This window comes from Aythya fuligula, chromosome 3, assembly GCF_009819795.1.
Source record: "Aythya fuligula isolate bAytFul2 chromosome 3, bAytFul2.pri, whole genome shotgun sequence".
Lineage (NCBI taxonomy): Eukaryota > Metazoa > Chordata > Aves > Anseriformes > Anatidae > Aythya > Aythya fuligula.
The window spans coordinates 46,509,467-46,526,689 of record NC_045561.1 but is presented as its reverse complement, the minus strand read 5'-3'; the positions used below and the strand labels follow the sequence as shown (position 1 = coordinate 46,526,689).

The 17,223-nt window shown below is 41.6% G+C and overlaps 1 long non-coding RNA gene across 1 annotated transcript in view; it reads left to right on the top strand.

Annotated features, from left to right (window-relative positions):
• Window positions 1–4,152: 4,152 nt before the first annotated feature.
• The window catches only part of LOC116487430, a 30,717-nt gene continuing 17,646 nt past the window's right edge, over window positions 4,153–17,223 (top strand). Inside the window, exon 1 of the long non-coding RNA XR_004253084.1 lies at window positions 4,153–4,237. This is a non-coding gene — a long non-coding RNA (uncharacterized LOC116487430). The remainder of the gene's footprint in view (window positions 4,238–17,223) is intronic.

The following is a 17,223-nucleotide window of genomic DNA, read 5'->3' as shown; positions in this document are numbered from 1 at the left end:
TTGAGTATATGAGTATCACTTTGACTTAACCTGTCTGGAGGCCATAAATTGTTTTTGAATTTACTTTTTAAAAGTTTTATTTCTAGACAATGATTTATGGATGTGCAATGTGAGAAACATATTTTCTGCTGCAATGGGTGGAAACCTCAGTTTCCATTGCAGCTCAGGGTCTGAATATTTATCTGCTCTGGGTGGTTCATGGTATATTTCCTGCCTTTCCTCCTTCCCCTTTCTTAGAATTCTGCTTAAGAAATTGTCTCTAGCTTAGCAAGAAGCTGAAAGCAAGAAGCTCATCTCTGTTTCTAAAAAAAAAAAAAAAAAAAAAAAAGGAAAGAAAACACATTTCACAGCAGACTCTTCCTTCTTCATCACATATGGTCAGCGATAGTCACCTCACTGAGATTTATTCAGCTCCCAGTGTCTTTTAAGTAGTTCCTGATATACTTAGAGAGGCATATGGCCAAAGCTCCTTGTGCTGAAATTTTTACTGTCTGAATATAAAGCAGGGAAATGTAACTGCTTTCCAACATGAGCTTATCTTTAGTATTTTGTTTTATCCTGAGGCATTGACCTTTCTATTATCAGACTCCCTGAAAAGAAGGAGTACAACTATGTCTTGTCCGTATCATCTTGTTTATGGTTTATATGTGGCTCCAAGTTCTGCCAGAAACTTAGTGTCATTTTACTGCCTGGTTTTACATTCTGCCTGTGATGTTCTAATTATTGGGGTGTGACAGAGCACTTATTTCCTATCATAAACCAGGGGTTGTTATCCAGGAATGAAATTTTGTTGAAATCATGAAAAGATGTAACAATATGAAATATTCTCTGAGGGCCATATTCTGATCTTGTTGACATTGATGAGAGTGTTACTTTTGTCTTCACTGTGAGAGCCACGTAATGAAAGACAATGGAATTACAATGTCTGCTTCTATTGTTTTTTAAAAAAACATTTCCCTACAGTACTGTGAGCACTGGAAAATGAGGCTGTTGTATACCTCAGCTGAGTACCTGGTGCAGCACTAGCATAGGATATGTAGTACGTTAGAGAGATGCAGTCTTTGTGGGTATAAATCAGCGTAGTTCCTTTCACATCAGAGGCAGTGTATGGTTATATATTGTGGGGAAATCTTACTCTCAGCTTCAAGCTGCCATTTCCTTCCCCTTTCAAAGCAGAAAAAAGCAAAAAGGCTGCCCTTTCAATCCATTCCTAGTAAGGGGACGATGGGAAGAAAGAAATAAAATGATTTGGAGATAGTGTAGTAGTTTCCTACTTCACTACTAGTAGCACACAGTTAATGCACATGACTTAATGGGAATATACTTGCACTCAGCTGCAGTTGCCTACGGCAGAAGAGATAATGAAATATTTCTGCTTATACCATCACAAGCTCTCACTTGAACAACAGAAGCACAAGTACAGACCAGCCAGATTGAAACCAAGAGCAGGGGCAAACTCAGTGCAGCCCCCAGCCTGGCCAAGGCTCCTCAACACAGCTCTTGGAGACATGAGGTATTGCTGTACATTTATGTATTGTGTTAGAGCCTCACGTTGCTGTCGGTATAGTTGTTTCTATTCTGTGTTTTTATTAGTGGCCGTTTCTTCCTCCTCCATGGAAGAGATGATAAAATTTAAGGACAAGTAAGAAAACTGGTCTATTTAGTCAGACTCCAGTAGACTAGACAGCCTGCGGTGTTCTGAACATGCGTGATGTTATGTTACAGGCATTTCTGGTTGTAAGAGTAGAACTCAACCTCGAGCTCATTTACATGATTAAAGAGATGCCATAATGTCCCACCATGCTTTTATAGCACTGGAATGCAAATTTGGATTTACAGATCCAACTCAGCTCTTTTCCTTACTGATATTCTCCCTCTCTACCCTCATCCTGAAAAAAAAAAAAAAAAATCCATGTCTTTCACTTCGATCTTAATAATCTCTTTCTGATTTTCTACAGACTGAGCCTTGAACAGTTTGTAAGAAAATAGATGGTTCTTCTGTTCTACATATCCCATAACTCGCTGGCTTCTTGCACCTGTCAAATGCCACATTTCCTCCCGCTGGGAGTATGCCCCCATTCATGTAATCCTCCTTCCTCTGTAACTAGAGAAAGAGATAAAGTTACAGGTGTCAGTTAAGCCATGACTGCTTCTTTGATCTTTCCCAGTTATTTTTTATTGGAATGTTTCTTCCTAAGTGTTTTTCCTGTGTAACTTTGCTTCCAAAGAGAGCGGCATTTGTTTTGCTTTCATTAAGCATGGAGCCCCAATTCTGCCTGTGTACCAGTGAAAGATGGAATTGATTCCCCTGATCTCAGCAGATCCTGCTAGGTTGAACCTCATCTACACAAAGGGTGTTGGGCTTGTTGAGAAATGAGATTCCTGTTTGTGAAAAAAAAACTCAATGTGTGCTTCATATCCTCCCCTTATTTGAAAAAGCACTCAAGTACTTTCCTGAATCAGGAAGGCAGAAAACATACACTTACTAACAGGACAATGTCTTGATAAAAAATCAGGTACATTGAGGGGGAAAACAAAACCCTTATTTATTTTCTGTGGAATCGAAATGCCTTTTGTCAGGACTAGATATCTTTCTAACTGATGTCCTGTAGGTTAGGAACAGAAGAGCACGAAGCTCATAGCATTGAGAGGCCATTTCCTACTGCTGTTCAAGAGGTTAGGCATAGTCTCTGCTAGTTCTCCCTGCATCAGTGAAAGGAAATAGTTGGGCTCATCACTGTGCTTTCCAGCTTAGATATTCAGACACTTTTAAAGTAATAAACTCTAAAACCCCATAGTTTTTAAACTAATGCTATTAGTCAAGGCAGGCATTTTTCATATCTTGAATTAGTCATCTAACCGGCCACTTTTATTTTTGACTCCAGTCTTTCATCCCTTGATTCTTCTGTCCTTGCAAAGGGATAGTGCTCTGTGTATGAAATGGCAGGAGGCTGCCCGTGCTTCTGGCAAACAAATCATTACCTGCAAGGCTTTCAAAAACCCTGGAATAATGTTTACATGCACGCTCTTGTTTTCTTTTGGTAATGCTCCATCTCCGCCTCCCTCCTCTCCCCCCCCCCCCTTTTTTTCCCCATGGCCAAACATCAACAAGCATTCACTTTGGGGCAATATCAAGATTAATTCTTTAGGTTTTCTTTTGGTGCACTTAATGATGCAGTTTACTTCTTGCCCTGCTGAAAACACCCCTGGACAATACAACAGACCTCGCACAAAACCCCTGGGCTCTGTCCCCTCTTCTCCCCTTCATCTCCCACCTCCAGCCTGTTTCCTTCCATCAGGGCTAAGGGGAACAAAACACACTCCTGTGCCCTCAGTGCTACCTCGCAATGACACCTGCTGGTGGCATTGCCCTGGGACCGGCACAACTCAAGGTGCTTGGCTGTGTCCTCGCTATGCCTGTAGAAGGCTCCAAATATATATATGTATATACATGTATACATTTATATGTGTATATATATTTAACCCTCTGTGAAAAATGGCTTGCTATCTCCTTTCAGTGTGACGTGACGGAATTTAGGAAATTTCAAACTAATTTGTTCAGCTACATTTCCCTATACTGCAGCAGCCCCATATCAAGCGAGGTGGCTGGCAACACAAGTCGGAGGCTCTTGTAGAGTAGATTTTCTCATCTCAGTCTATTGCATTATTGTCTTTAAAATATTTTTTTTTTTGTAATATCTCTTTCAAAGTACATGTTTTAAAAATGTGAGGAGGATCTGTGAGCTTCCTGCTTTGTTTATTCATTCCTCACCCCTCCAAACACTTGAGAATTCGAATTATTCAGCTAGGCTTAATGAGGCTGACTCAGAGCAAAGTTATGTGCATAAAAGTCAAGGATAGGGGCCTTGATGTGATGCATTTTTAGGTGGTTACGGGGGTTTTAATATTAATATTTATTACTGAACAGTTTAAAGGGGAACTTGGGCTGTACCTTTTCGTCAGTGCTTGCTGCTTCTTACCTTACTGCAAAGGAGCTCTCGGGGGGTTCTGGCAGGTGGAAGTTTGTTTGGTGGAGGCACTGCAACCCAGCAGTGCTGACGTGCACAACTGTGCAGGTTGGTGCTGCTAACCACTAAGCTCTTACATCAATCCCTTTCCTTTTGCCTCCACTTTCCAGTCAACACAATGGGAAAAAAACCTTTGAATACCTGAAAAGACAAGTGTGAAGTATCGCCATGGGCTGTACTGTGATCCCTATCACAAAGCACAAAAAAAGGTAAGAAAATTTGATACAAGTAAGAGTCTGCCCATTTTCATATCCTGTCTTTTCTAGTCTTTTCAGTCATTTTTTGTTTGTTTGTTTTCCCCTCTTTGGTAGCATTTGACCCTCCTTCTGGTCCTGAAGAGCAGGAACAGGCCAATGTACTTGTGGCCTTGGTGGTTCTGAGTCACGGGACTGCAGGCAGGACTGTAGGCCTTGTGTTGGAGACATGATGATGACTTACCCTCCTGCAGCTCTGGAAGGGAAATGGAACTGTTTGGGTAGCCTAGAAAAACCGTGTGTGAGTTTGGGAAGTTTTCTGTGCTGGTCTGAACTAAGCCTCCTGGGACTCCTCACAATTAATCTTACAAGCTTCTCTGGGGCTTTATCCTGACCTCATCCCTGCTCCCATTCACACATATAGTAACAAAATTTCCTTTTGAGTCATCCTTAATAAGTGTTCAGAAAACTCACCTTTTCTTCCCAGATGTGCTGTTTGCTGTGCTAAAGCAGCTCCTGGACAAAGCATATCCTAGGATGACAAAGACATCCTAGAAGTGCCGCATGGAGAATTTTGTTTAACCCGGCTGGAGAATTAAATTTTCTTCTGGCTTGCAGCAAGGGTACAAGGGTGCAACTCTCTTCATTTCAGAGGATCTGCAATTTCATACAGTATAAGAAAGGCCTTAGCATCTCTGTTATGAGAGTAGAGGAAGAGGCGTCTTTCATTTTTCTTGTGCTTTTTATTCTGATTTTGCTCAGGCCTTCAGATGCAATTTGCATATCTGTCTTCATAATTTTGAGCTGGTAAAAGATTTTGATCAGAAAATGCTGACTGCAGTGAAGGAAAACTTTTTGCTGAAATATTTCACTTTAATGATGTAAATATCATGTTATACTCAGATCACTCCCATAAAATTGAGTATTTGTCCTCCACAGCATGATTTTGGGTTTTACACTGTCTTGCAATATTCATGCTATAATTATAAAAAATGCATAAACATAGAATTGGTTTCGGAATATTTTCTTTCACAGTAAAGTTATGAGATTATTGACTTTTTTTTTTATCCTGTTCCAGTAGAAGTACAATCTGAAAATTCTCAACTAAATAGAATTTTCTACTTTTAATTAGTTTTACTAAAATTATAACAGCTCCCCCCTCCCCTTTTCCTTCTCTCCCCTACATCCTACCACCCTCTTACAGTCCAGGGCTTTGGAAAGAAGTCCCACCTGTTTCTTAACAGCATGTTGGGGAAGAATGGAAAGTAGGAGGACAGGAGAGGGAGGTGTGACTGTCGGTGATCTGAAACATTAGCAGGAACCTCCATTCGAGTTTTATCTGTAAAACTCCTTCTGGTGTGAGACAGCTGCTGCCTCTGAAGGCTTCTACATATCTCTTGAAATCCCAAGGATCCTTCCTTTTTTAACCTGTATTGTATCCCCATTGCCCTTGAGATCCTATATTACAGCTGCTTTCTTCAGAAGGATTTGATAAGAATATCTCTTTTGGACCATGTCAGTGTTAGAGAATTGCTGTCAAGCATCAAGAGATGCTCTCTCTCTTCCCCTGGGGCTTTAAAGATGCTATTCTAAAATTAAAGTGTTTGGTATAGATAAGATACTTAGGGTTATAATGAGGTCAAGAGTTGCTGGCAGTTTCTATCTGGACTTTTTTTTTAGAAGTTGATCAGATCTCTGGCTGTGTTATTTTCCTTTTTAGACAGATAAATATAGACAGACCAGGTAGAGAAACAGTCAAGAACAGGAAGCTTTTGAAAAATATTTGGAAATTATTCTGATTGCATTGTTTAAGTCAAGTTGCACCATTTGATTGTGCTGGCATTCTCTGCAATGTAATGTGACATGGAATATGTGATGTAACGAGATATGCCCGCCAAAACCCAATGTGCTTTGTTTTAGTCAGAATGTATTAATCCACTTACTGAATAATTGACCCAAAGATATTCTGTCAAACAGTACTAAATTATTCACTGGATTTCCAAACCAGCAGACAGTGTCCTTTAAATATTTAAGAATGATGTCAAATAATTTTCCACACCAATATATATATATATTTTTTTTGTATATTTGTTTAAGTTCTCTGGCTCTTCTCAGTTGCTTAAGGAGGAAAGGGTAATTAAATAAAAGCCATTATGCCCTTCAGAGGTGCCAGGCTGGTGGGAGGGCAGAGGCTGTCCTGCCTGTGAACACCCCCAGAGGGAGAAGCAAATGCACATCCCGTTTGGCTGTCAGACTCGGCTGGATGCTGTATCATTAGCACCTTTTCACTGCCTCACCCCTATATTTTAAGGCAAAAGCCAAACTCTCCACATACATATGCATATATTTTACCATGTAGCGTGTGCCTTGGCGGTAAGTTCCCCAAGACAGGGCGCAGCACTGCAGGCTGCACAGCCAAGGCTGTTAAGTGCCTTGCTATTCTCTACCCTGAGGCCTTGCAGTGCCTCTCTAGGTGTGCATTATGAGATAACAACCTTGCCGGATCAATTTTGGTGTGGAAAATAGGTTTCCTTAAAAAAGGGACACCAGTATAGCAGCATTCAAGTTCTACCAATTACAGTGTCTGACACCTTTCCCCTTGAAGGTTGCATGCTGAACGAGTGCAGGGTATATTTCTGGCTTGTTTAAAAAGGATGAGGACAGGCATCTGATAGCTTACCTTAATTATTCCATTTCCTACTCTCTATATACATTTCCAAAATCTAATTATAGTGCTTGTGGCCCCTGCTATCAGCCAGTACCCAGAGATTAATGTAAAGGCAGGGGAAGGACAGCTACCTCCCTTCACGCTTTACGCAACATTGCAAATATATTCCAGCAATCTTTTGATACTAATATTTTGATATATTCATCATTGTGTTAGCATCTGCAGTGAGCAATATTTGCAGTTTATAAGCTCTTCCAAGACCAACCATTTGTATTACTCCTATTAAGTCCATTCAATTTTCCACCTGAAATACCACATTTGTCTAGTCAGGGTTTGACATCTATTTTCAGGGGGGTACTTTTAATAACAAGTTTTATTTAATTGTATGTTCTTCTTCTCCCAAATAATAAGCTAGGCAATCTGTTATGTATTGTCACACAACTAAGATGTACTTGGCTGCATTCTCATGTTTATTATCTTGGCCTTGATAAGGGGACATTTTTGTGTATATGCATCTGTGTGTGTGGAGTTGCAATTGTTTATCTGCTCTTCCGCAGCTTTATTTGGATTGGAATTTGCTGCGACGTCCCCACAAGTGCAGGAATGCTGCCCAGGGGTGAGCTCTGTGTGCAGGCGGTCAGTCGGCAGCAGGCAATCCTCCTCAACAGGTTTGCTATTCCAAGCTACAAGTATTGTCACACCCGGTTCCTTCCTGTGGGCAGCCAGAGCCCAAACATACACATGTTAAATATTATTTATTTGGGAAATTAAATAAATACAGTAATGATTCCCTTGCATCTGCCTTCCTTTAACAGTGTTTAGAACTGGCTTTAGGAGAGAGCAAGTCCGCTGACTCTGAGCAGCCACAGTTCAATAGGAGGAAGCAGAGCATCTTGTGAATGAAAATTGAACAAAAATACACAAACTCTTCTTTGTCTTCTTCTTCTTCCTATTATGATTATTGTTACTTAAGGGGTGTGGGGCAGGGAAATAAAACCAGCATTAAAAATAGACTTTGCAACTCCTTCAAGGACTAAAATTCTAGGCTTATGTAGGTCTCCAAGTTCTTAATGCAAGAGGGTTGTCACAGGCACCATGAAATTCAATGTTTTGGCATTTTGGAACAGTAACAACAAAAAAAGACTTGCCCAAGAAATGCACTGCTTCATTGATTTGCCTCATAATTGCCATTGCATGGGCTCTCCTGCCATAGCCCCTACTCACTGCATAGATAAATTCACTCCCAGATGAGACCTTGTGACAGTCATCTTCTGCAATGAACTTCCATCCTTTTCTGACACTTCCTGTGGATGGATATGCTAGAATTTGTGCATGGTTACAGTGTGTGAAGAGCATGTCAAAGACCCCTTTTAACAGTCACTGCATGCAGCAGAAGTGATGGACAGAGCTGGCTGGGAAATTAAGTTGATGTTTTCTGAGAAATTCTGAAATTACAGAAGATTTTCTGTTAAACAGAATAAACAAACAAAGATGTAGTTATTTCCAGAAGGAAAAAAAGAGAAGAAAAAAAAAAAAAAAAGAGAAAAGGAAATTGGAATCATATCAAAGGCTTTTTGCGTAGCAGAATCAAAACCTTTGATTCTAATTCTAAATTCAGCCCTCTAAAAATTCTGTATAATAAATGTACCCATATAAAGGAATTAAAAGCCATAATATTGAAACAGAAAATCTACATCTTCCTTTCAGAGATGACACGAAAGAGCACTCTGATCTTCCCTGGATTGTTAATTTCTCTGTGCTTTGGGTTTTGCATCTTGCAACCTTTTTTCTTGCTTGCCTAATGATATCAGGTGGTTTGAACCTAGGCTTCTCTTTCAGCATGATATTTGTACCACACTTGTTGAACTAGGCAGCACAAAGCTACAGAAATGACTGTGCTCTTCCAAAAGGAATTTTCTTGGGCATCCTCAACCTCTGAAAAGGATCAAGCAGGCAAGAGAGATGGGGATGGCAGAGTCCCAGGCTCTCCTCCAGCCAGAGCAGAGAGGTGGAGTGGTTTTCCCCCAGTCACACAGCTAATAGGCATAAGAGTTGGGATTAAACCCTCACCCTGTTTGTATGAGCAACACCCATGTTCTTCCTTTTACTGGATATGAGGCAATATCTATGTTATGGTGCTCTATAGGTACATTAACTACACTGACAGACATGCTGTATAGCCTGCATAAAACATTGAACCAATGAAATGAATTTGGAGGCCAAATTTGGAAGCTGAACTGTTTCTGTCTGGGTTACAGTCTTGCAAAGCAAGCTTTTAGGAGAAAGGCTGATCAAATCTTTGCAGAAAAGCACCTTAAGCCTCAAGTGTCACAGCACTAGCAGTCAGGGTGGTGATGCACTAGGATGTACTGTGTGTGTGCTGGTGGGCTAACATGAGCATGAAGCAAACATCTTTTGAATGACTTGGTGCCAGAGGGGGCATGTACAGCATCCTGAGACAGCCTTGGTGAGACATCTGACTGATTAGATACTGAGGTCAGGCGCTGACATACCAAGGTCATGCCACATGCTGTTTTCCTCGTGCAGCTGGGCTCTGATAACATAGCAGTTGGTAGGACCACCCATCAGATAAGGTGGCAATTTTCTACAGGCTCAAATTGTTGTTGCAGCAAGGGAGGTCCAGATAAGATCAATCAGGCTCTAGAATGATTCAGCCATTCCTAGTCTTTCCCTCTCCCTGTCCCTCTCCCTTTCCCTCTCCCTCTCCCTTTTTTTTTTGTGAGGACACAACCTGTCTTTTGAATATGAATTCAGGGAGCACTTGTGGAATCCCATACCATCCTTGCAGCAAAATGAGAGGATTGATTTATGGGCTAGATCACTGAAAAACAGTAATTCTTCACTCTTTATGATGTTTTGTCAGAAGGTGCAGTACCCTCCAGTCAAAGAAGCGTGATTTCAGCTGGGTTTTCAGAATGAGAAGTGTGTGTGTGCGTGTGTGTTTGAGAATACAGCAGCTCCTGTAACACAGCAGTTAATAAGACATGGGCACATTAATCATGTGACATGTATTGAGTCTAACAGGGCAAGGCAGCAGGTTTTTAAAACAGCCAGTTAAGTTACTACCTGGTAGAAAAAGGCTGATGGCATGCCCCAGGTTTTATGCCACTGTCTGCAATTAAAGATATTTTTTATCCTTTTCTTTTTTTTTTTTTTTTTTTTCTGTTTTAAAGTTTTTAAATGTCTTTTGGTACCTATAAGAAAATAAGCATGTGGAACTGGAACAGAAGGCTGTGCAGCCCCTTTCCAGTTCTTTTCCTGTTGATGTGCTGTGGCCCAGTCTGTACCTCAGGAGTTTGCACAGGACTGTGCTGTGGTCCCTCTCCTGCACCATGGCCCCAAGTGCTAGACACAGCTGAATTCGTCCTGAGGGTCACAGCACAGAAGAGAGACTCCAGTGCTGTGAAACAGGCAGGATTGATTCTTCCCATTGGACTTTGTGATCAAAAAAGACCTCAGCTGTAACCTAGAGATGTGACAACCCCCCCCCCCCCCTTCATGTGACTCTACAGGCAGCTTTATCACTATAGGCCATATGTACCTCTGCCTCTTATTATCACCCACCCTATCAGGAGTGGAAAAGTCAAAGGGGAAGAAGAGTCAGGGTAATCCTTATTCATAAAGGCAGATGAGCCTGTGTGTCTTCGGTGTCCTTTATTTAAGGCATCTCCAGTCATTTCAGTTGTGAAGTTGTGCTCCAGCAATACTTATTTTCTGTTGCTAAAAAATGTTTGTTATCAGGAACATGATAAACTAAAGGAAGAGAGCTTTTCTAAATGAATCCTTCCCATGATTTTGTAAGCTTTCTGCATGTGCACATGTTCATCATTTTGGGCCTTTGTCAAACACTGCTTGCCATGGTAGGTTGAGAAAAAGTGGTTAGGTGAGCCATATATGACCACATAAATATTTGTCTTCGTTCCCATATGACAACTACAGATTTCAAGGACTGTATCCCTTGACCACTACTGAAAAAGGCCCTTAAAGTAGGATACAAGCAGATGACACCATTGAAAAGGAGTTATAAAGATTGCATTCTCAGAGGATATGGAAATTCCATCTTTCTCATTAATCGGTCCCTGACAGTGATCAAAGCCTGGTGTTTCAAGGAATAATAAAAAAATAATTGTAATAAACAGAGACAAAAATGTGCCTAGATATGATCTGGTGCAATGGGAAAAAATTGTCCTGTTGACTCTGGACTAATCATCAGCAAATGCCAAGCAACAAAAGGTGAAGGGCATAATTATGGGCTCTGTTGCCGAGAATCATAAAATGGCGTTTCATGGACAGCATTGGCAGTGGCTACGGTAAGCACAGCTTCCAGGGGAATGGGTGTGTTTGCAAGATGCAGGCCATAGATTTGGGTAAGATACCTGGCTTTGCCTGAGAATCACCACTTTCAGAAGGTTCGTGGTCTGGGCTGAGGAGCTTCCTTTTCTACAGTGGGATATGTCTGGTGCAAATCTCTATAGCTTTTTCTGAGCTGATATATGTGAGTGGTGTTTCACTCGAGAAAAGGAAACCATAATGATTTGCAGCACCAGAAGATCTCACCTACAGTTTTCAGATGTTAGTCTGTTTGGTTTTCTTTTCAATGTGGTTGCTGGTTGCAGATTGCATTTGGAGGATCTTTGTGTTTGATTTTATGGACTCTTGAAGATGTTTGACAGTAACAGTGCTGAGTAATGGCTACGTGAATTTCATGTTGCTAATCAGATGGTTTTTTTTTTCTTCTTTTCTTCTTTTACACATTTGTTGTGCTAAAAAGTTGAGTTGAGATGTGCCTAGGAAATAACTTCTCTGGCAAGTTCTGATTTATTTTTCTGATAAGTTATTTTAAATTTATTTTATGTTCTCCCAGCTGTTGCCTCTCTGTGATTTCTCTTCAGATCATAGCTTCAGAATATACTGCACGTTACAGAGTAACTGAGGGAGATGACTGAACCAGTTTTAACTGAGTGGTAGTTTGAAATAGCACTGCTGCAGATATCTTTCTTCTGGCACCCAAGCCAGCTTAAAGCAGTTGGCTATCTCTACTTGACACTGCTGCCCGGAGTGGAGATACACACTTCCAACCCTTAGTCAATTAACAGAAAATATTGACAAACTCTCTCGCACTTTAATATTTGTTTCCCCGTAGAAAATCCTTTCTTAAGTACATTACAGTGTAATTTCACTTGTAGCTGACTAAATACAAATATGGCTTGTGCAGTTGTGTTTACTGTCCAGCTCTCTTTCTGCAGAGCTCTACAGGCAAACTGTGTTCACAGGAGCATGTTGGATGGCTGCTCCTCTCCCAGCCAAAGGGAAATCTTGGCCCCACTGAACTCACTGATGAAACTCTCACTAATTATTTATGGGGCCAAAATATTTATTGTAGCAAACACTCTGGGTGTGCAAAGAACGAGAGTGCCTATTTTCTTTCCCAGAAAGAACTGGAGTTCTCAGCTAGACTGTCACTTTGAACGTTGGTGCTAAGCAAATGACCTCTCTGTCACCTTCTCAATCTTATCCAATCTCTCTTTTTTTTTTTTTTTTTTTTTTTTTCTTCACTGGGTTGTTCTGACCATATAATTATCAAAATTAAGAAAGGCTTTGTTTCTTTTTTTTTTTTTTTTTTCTATTCTTGGCAAGTTATGTTTGTTTTCAGTTGTGTTGTGTTTTTTGTTTGTTTGTTTGTTTGTTTTTGTTTATTTATTTTTTCCCAAAAGAACACACAAAAAAACCAGGAAAGCATGAGGCGTCTCTTAATTGCCAGAGCACTGATAACTTGTGATGAGTTCAAGTCCACTTAACTCCCTCTCAGACTGGCTCCATCTCACCTGGAAGCTCTATCTGCACTCCAGCCCACTGACTGCCCATGAGCCTTTTCCCTGCAGACACTTGCATGTGCTAGCTCATTCCCTAATGAGCTCATTCCCTAGTGCTCCATTTTAGTTGTGTACCCGTGCTTAGAAGCTGCTGCTGGGATGAAATAGGCTCTTATCTCTGTGGCAGCGTTCTTGTGCAGTTGAAGTCAGGATGGACAGACAGCTTGCCCTCCGCCTGCCTTGTTCCCCAAGGGTGTCTGCAGAATCTCCTGAGGGATTGCGCTGTGACACCAGGTGAGAAGGCAGAGCCCCACTGCTTCAGGAATGATCCCAAGAGCACCAGTCACATAACAGCTCCTATTCCTTCACTGTGCTCTCAGTAACAGATGAATATTTGTGGCTTAAACCTCAGGACTACCTAGACTTTCATATGGTCAGTGGTGACAGAAAGGATCTGTAGGTTATGTGAATAGATAATCCTCTGGAGACTTGCAAATGTATCTCCTTATTTCCTTTATTTATTTATTTATTTTAAATATAGTCATCATCTAGCACCCAAAATCTAAAATTTTCCAAGGTAGTGCACTCCCTAAACAGGGCAGTCAAAGCAGGTGGACTGGGTTTCACTCTTAATAGGCTAACCAATGATCTATAAGGTAATGCAAAAAGCAAAATAAAAAGGGGGGGAGGGAGAGAGGGAATGAAATCTTCCAGTAACAGAAACCACTTCATCTTTTGTCATTCTCAGCTATTTGAAAGTGCCTCAAACTTTCTTTTGGTAATTGCTATGCAAACATTTTTGATGTCTGTGTAAAAACATCTGGATGCTTACAGTGGCATCTGGACATAAATATTAAAATATCAACAAAAACCTGATGTGAATTAACCATGTGGATAACCATAAAAACCACAACCACAAAAACCTGTCCTGAGTCTTTGGCTGGAAAAGTGGATGCCTCCTCCCTTGTTTTTAATGTACTTATGAACTAACATTTAAAAAAACAAGTGGTCTTGACTAATGGCTGTTTTTTCTTTCATTTTGACAGCTCATAGACTAGAAATTCCCTGGTCTGATTAAATTGGTAGGGAATGTCTGTCACTGCCTCTCTAGGCACTCCACCATTTTTTCGGTGTTATAGGTGGAATATTTGATTTTGGTTCTGAAATGTATGCTCATAAGGCTCCTTTTCCTCCTGGACACAGCCCGGACTCTCACTGAATTTGTACTGTGTGAATGCAGGGCCATGAGCTGAGGAACCTAGAGGCAATTGCCGCAGGCAGTCTCGTCTCTCAGTTATGAGAATTGTGGTTTTGGTGGCTCAGGTCTTGTAGCATTGTCACTGGGGAGAAGAATTGTGAGGAAAGAAAAATGACTCTAAGGTCCTCCCACACAGGACATTTGAAGGAAAATAGTAGCCCCACATCCAATTCTGACAATGTCAAAAACAAGCTGAAGTGTTAATTCTATTATTATTTTTTATTTTATAGAGTCTAGTCTCATCGCTATTGGCCCTGCAGGTCTGCAGTGATGCAGGTTGTTTTTTCCAAAAGTGGTAAGGACATTAAGACACCTAAGAACCTTTGCTTTCTAATGAGTTTGAGGTGCAGATAATCAAAGATTTTAGAAGCTGGCAGGAGTCAAGCATGCAAATAGGGTTAGATAACCCAGGTCTTTTTACCTTGTTTTTCTCCTGGTAAAACCAGGAACAATAGCTTTTCCCCTCCAGAAGTGAATACATGAAAGACTGAGCAGCGTTAGGATAACAGTGATCTGTTAAATTTTTCAGAGAGAACTGGAAAATTCACAGTTGAGTGGATACAGATCAGCTAAGCAATGCTGAATCTTCTAGGAGACATCTCTTGCTCTCATCTCATTTTGTTCTCATTCTTAATCCTTTCTTCCCAGTCTTTCAGTTTGGTTTGTTCTCTTGCTGCATGGCTCTTTCTTAGCCATAATTAACTGCAAGCTGTATATATCTCACCACCCAAGCTAGACTGCTTATGGAACGGATTTGTTTTTGTCAGGGCATTTCTGTCTCTTCATATGCTAAAGACATATGTATTCCACAGTGGAAATAGAAATGTTGTCACTGGTGGTTGCCCTCTGTGGTTGGTAACCCACTGGGAGGTTCTGGGTAGGCCCTACTTCAAGGTGAACAAATGGCTCTAAAAGATTCTCAAGAATGGAAACACACAGATGTTTATACTTGATTTCTGCCCTAATATTTGGTGAGGACTCTGTAATTTAAATAAAAGGGCTCATTTTTCCCCAATTTAATGTCTTTTTAGCAGTGTGGGAGTTATAAACATTATAATAATTTTACCACTTTCATATTTAAAAATATGCCCTTTAAGCATTTACATTCAAGATTTGTTTTTCTTCAGATGTGTAAATAACACATAGCAATTTGCATCTCATGCATAAATCTTTCTCCTGTTGAATGCAAATTAAAAAATAATAATAATCCACCCCCCAACCCCTTTCATTTGCCTTTTTTCCCACTTCCTCATATTTATGGCTAACTCTTCCAAGGATAATTCTGGGGGTTTATGTGTGTTTAAAAATTTTTCTTACTGAAGTTTTCTTCCGCTGTGTAATAAGAAGCCTGAAGCTGATTAATAGTGTTTTCTTTTCCAGTCCTAATGAAAGTATTTCAGGTTTTACGCATCCCTGATGAACCTGTGTTAAATAACGCGCGCGCGCGTGTGTGTGTGTGTTGCTCTTTCTTGGGATTTATCCCAAATGAATTTAATTTCTGGGTACCTTTCCCTGTCTGTGGCAGGGGGGTTGGGACTAGATGATCTTCAAGATCCCTTTCAACCCAAACCGGTCTAGGATTCTATACCGTGCAGGACAGTGTCAGTACTGGCTTAGTCTATTTCTACTTGCTGTTAAATCAGAAGTGAGGCATTTGTCAGGATGATCCAGGAAGGGCTGAACGGACATTTTGTGCCACTGATTACTCCTTGTGAAATTTGCTGGAGAAAAAGTGGTCTGGAAAGTTGCTGGAGCCCCAAATTCACAGAAAGTGTACTCTGACGTGCACTTGCCATCTCATCTGGTTGCACCCTCAGGGTGGTTTTACTCCACAGATTTCCTCCACCGGCAGTTTCTGTGCCTGTGGATCAGCACCGTGGGGCTCAGCCCACTAAAAATACCTTCTCAAGAGAGTCTGTCTGCCTTGGTAAAAACGCGACTGAAATACCTCGTTGAATCATCTCCCTCTGCTCAGATGGGCTCTGCTATTTCTGCAGAGCCCCTTCTGCCTGGCCAGGTGGGCGAGCAGCAGCCCTGTGGAAGGTGCGGGTATCGTGAGCTGCCCGGCTCGGAGGCAGGTGCTGTGGCACCAGCAGCTCCAAGCGCCACTCCAGCAAGCGGTGGGTGAGTATTTCCTCCACTGCTGCCTGGTTGTGGTGGTGCTAATTTTAACGTGGCAAGGAGAAGGAGGGATGTGATAGCAGGATGGTCCCAGCTGTTCAGCCTAGGGAGGCGAGCGGGCAACTTTTTATGCAGAGAGAGGAAGGCAGGGAACTCCAGTTTCACTGCGCAGGCTGGGGGAGTGGGGAGAGGAGAGTAAAACTTTTGCTAGATTCCTCTTTTGTCTTACAAAAGTGCTTCCAAAGACGCAGCCTCTCTCCCCCTCTCTGTGAGTTATATTAGTTTTAAGCTCTCTTGGCGCTGCACTGATAGCTCCCTTACCATTTCCGGTGCAATTAATCAGAGCAGGGTTGATTGTGCTTTTGTCTGTGATTGTGTAAATCAGGATCCTTCTGTCTGAGATGGAGAGAACTGCACTGCCCTGTGCCCAGCCCTCCCAGCCTGCTGGGAGGCCCATGGGGCTGGGGGTTCTGCCCAGCAGCACAGCCACACTCCCCCATTTCAGGACGGGAGTGAACTGCCTTCTTAAAAACAGGTTGAAGGCAGTACAGGGTAGCACTTCTGCAAGCTGAATTGACAAGGAAGAGTAATTTGGACACAAAGTTGTTCACAGAGAGAAACTGTAGAGTCCCGAGGAGCTACATTGCATGGCCTATAGACTGCTCCTACCCTCATTTACAGGAGGGGCAGGAATGAACATTTTGGGAGAAATCGTAACAGCTTTGGCCCTTGCCACAGGCCTGTCTGGGTCACCCTGAGGCAGCCATGCGCTCGCTGAGATCAGTTTTGTTTTGGGAGAGCAAGAGCACAGGAACAGCTATGAGGATGTGTGACACCTTCTGTGTATTTGGGGAGGTGAACTGAAAGAACAAACTGTATGGCAGGAGCTCCCAGCATGGCCAGGCTTCACTGGCTCTTCAGCAATTGCTCTTTTCCTGGATACTTCACAGTCTGTGAATCGGCCCAGAAAATATCTGTCCATCTAGAGTCAGGCATGCCTGGGAATCTCAAAGCTCTTTAAAAATAACATATTTAAACCCAGCACTCAGACTGGAGCAACTTCTTCACAGGTTTGTCATCCAAGGTGTGGAAGGGTTAAAGTTATTTGCCCAAAGTGTTA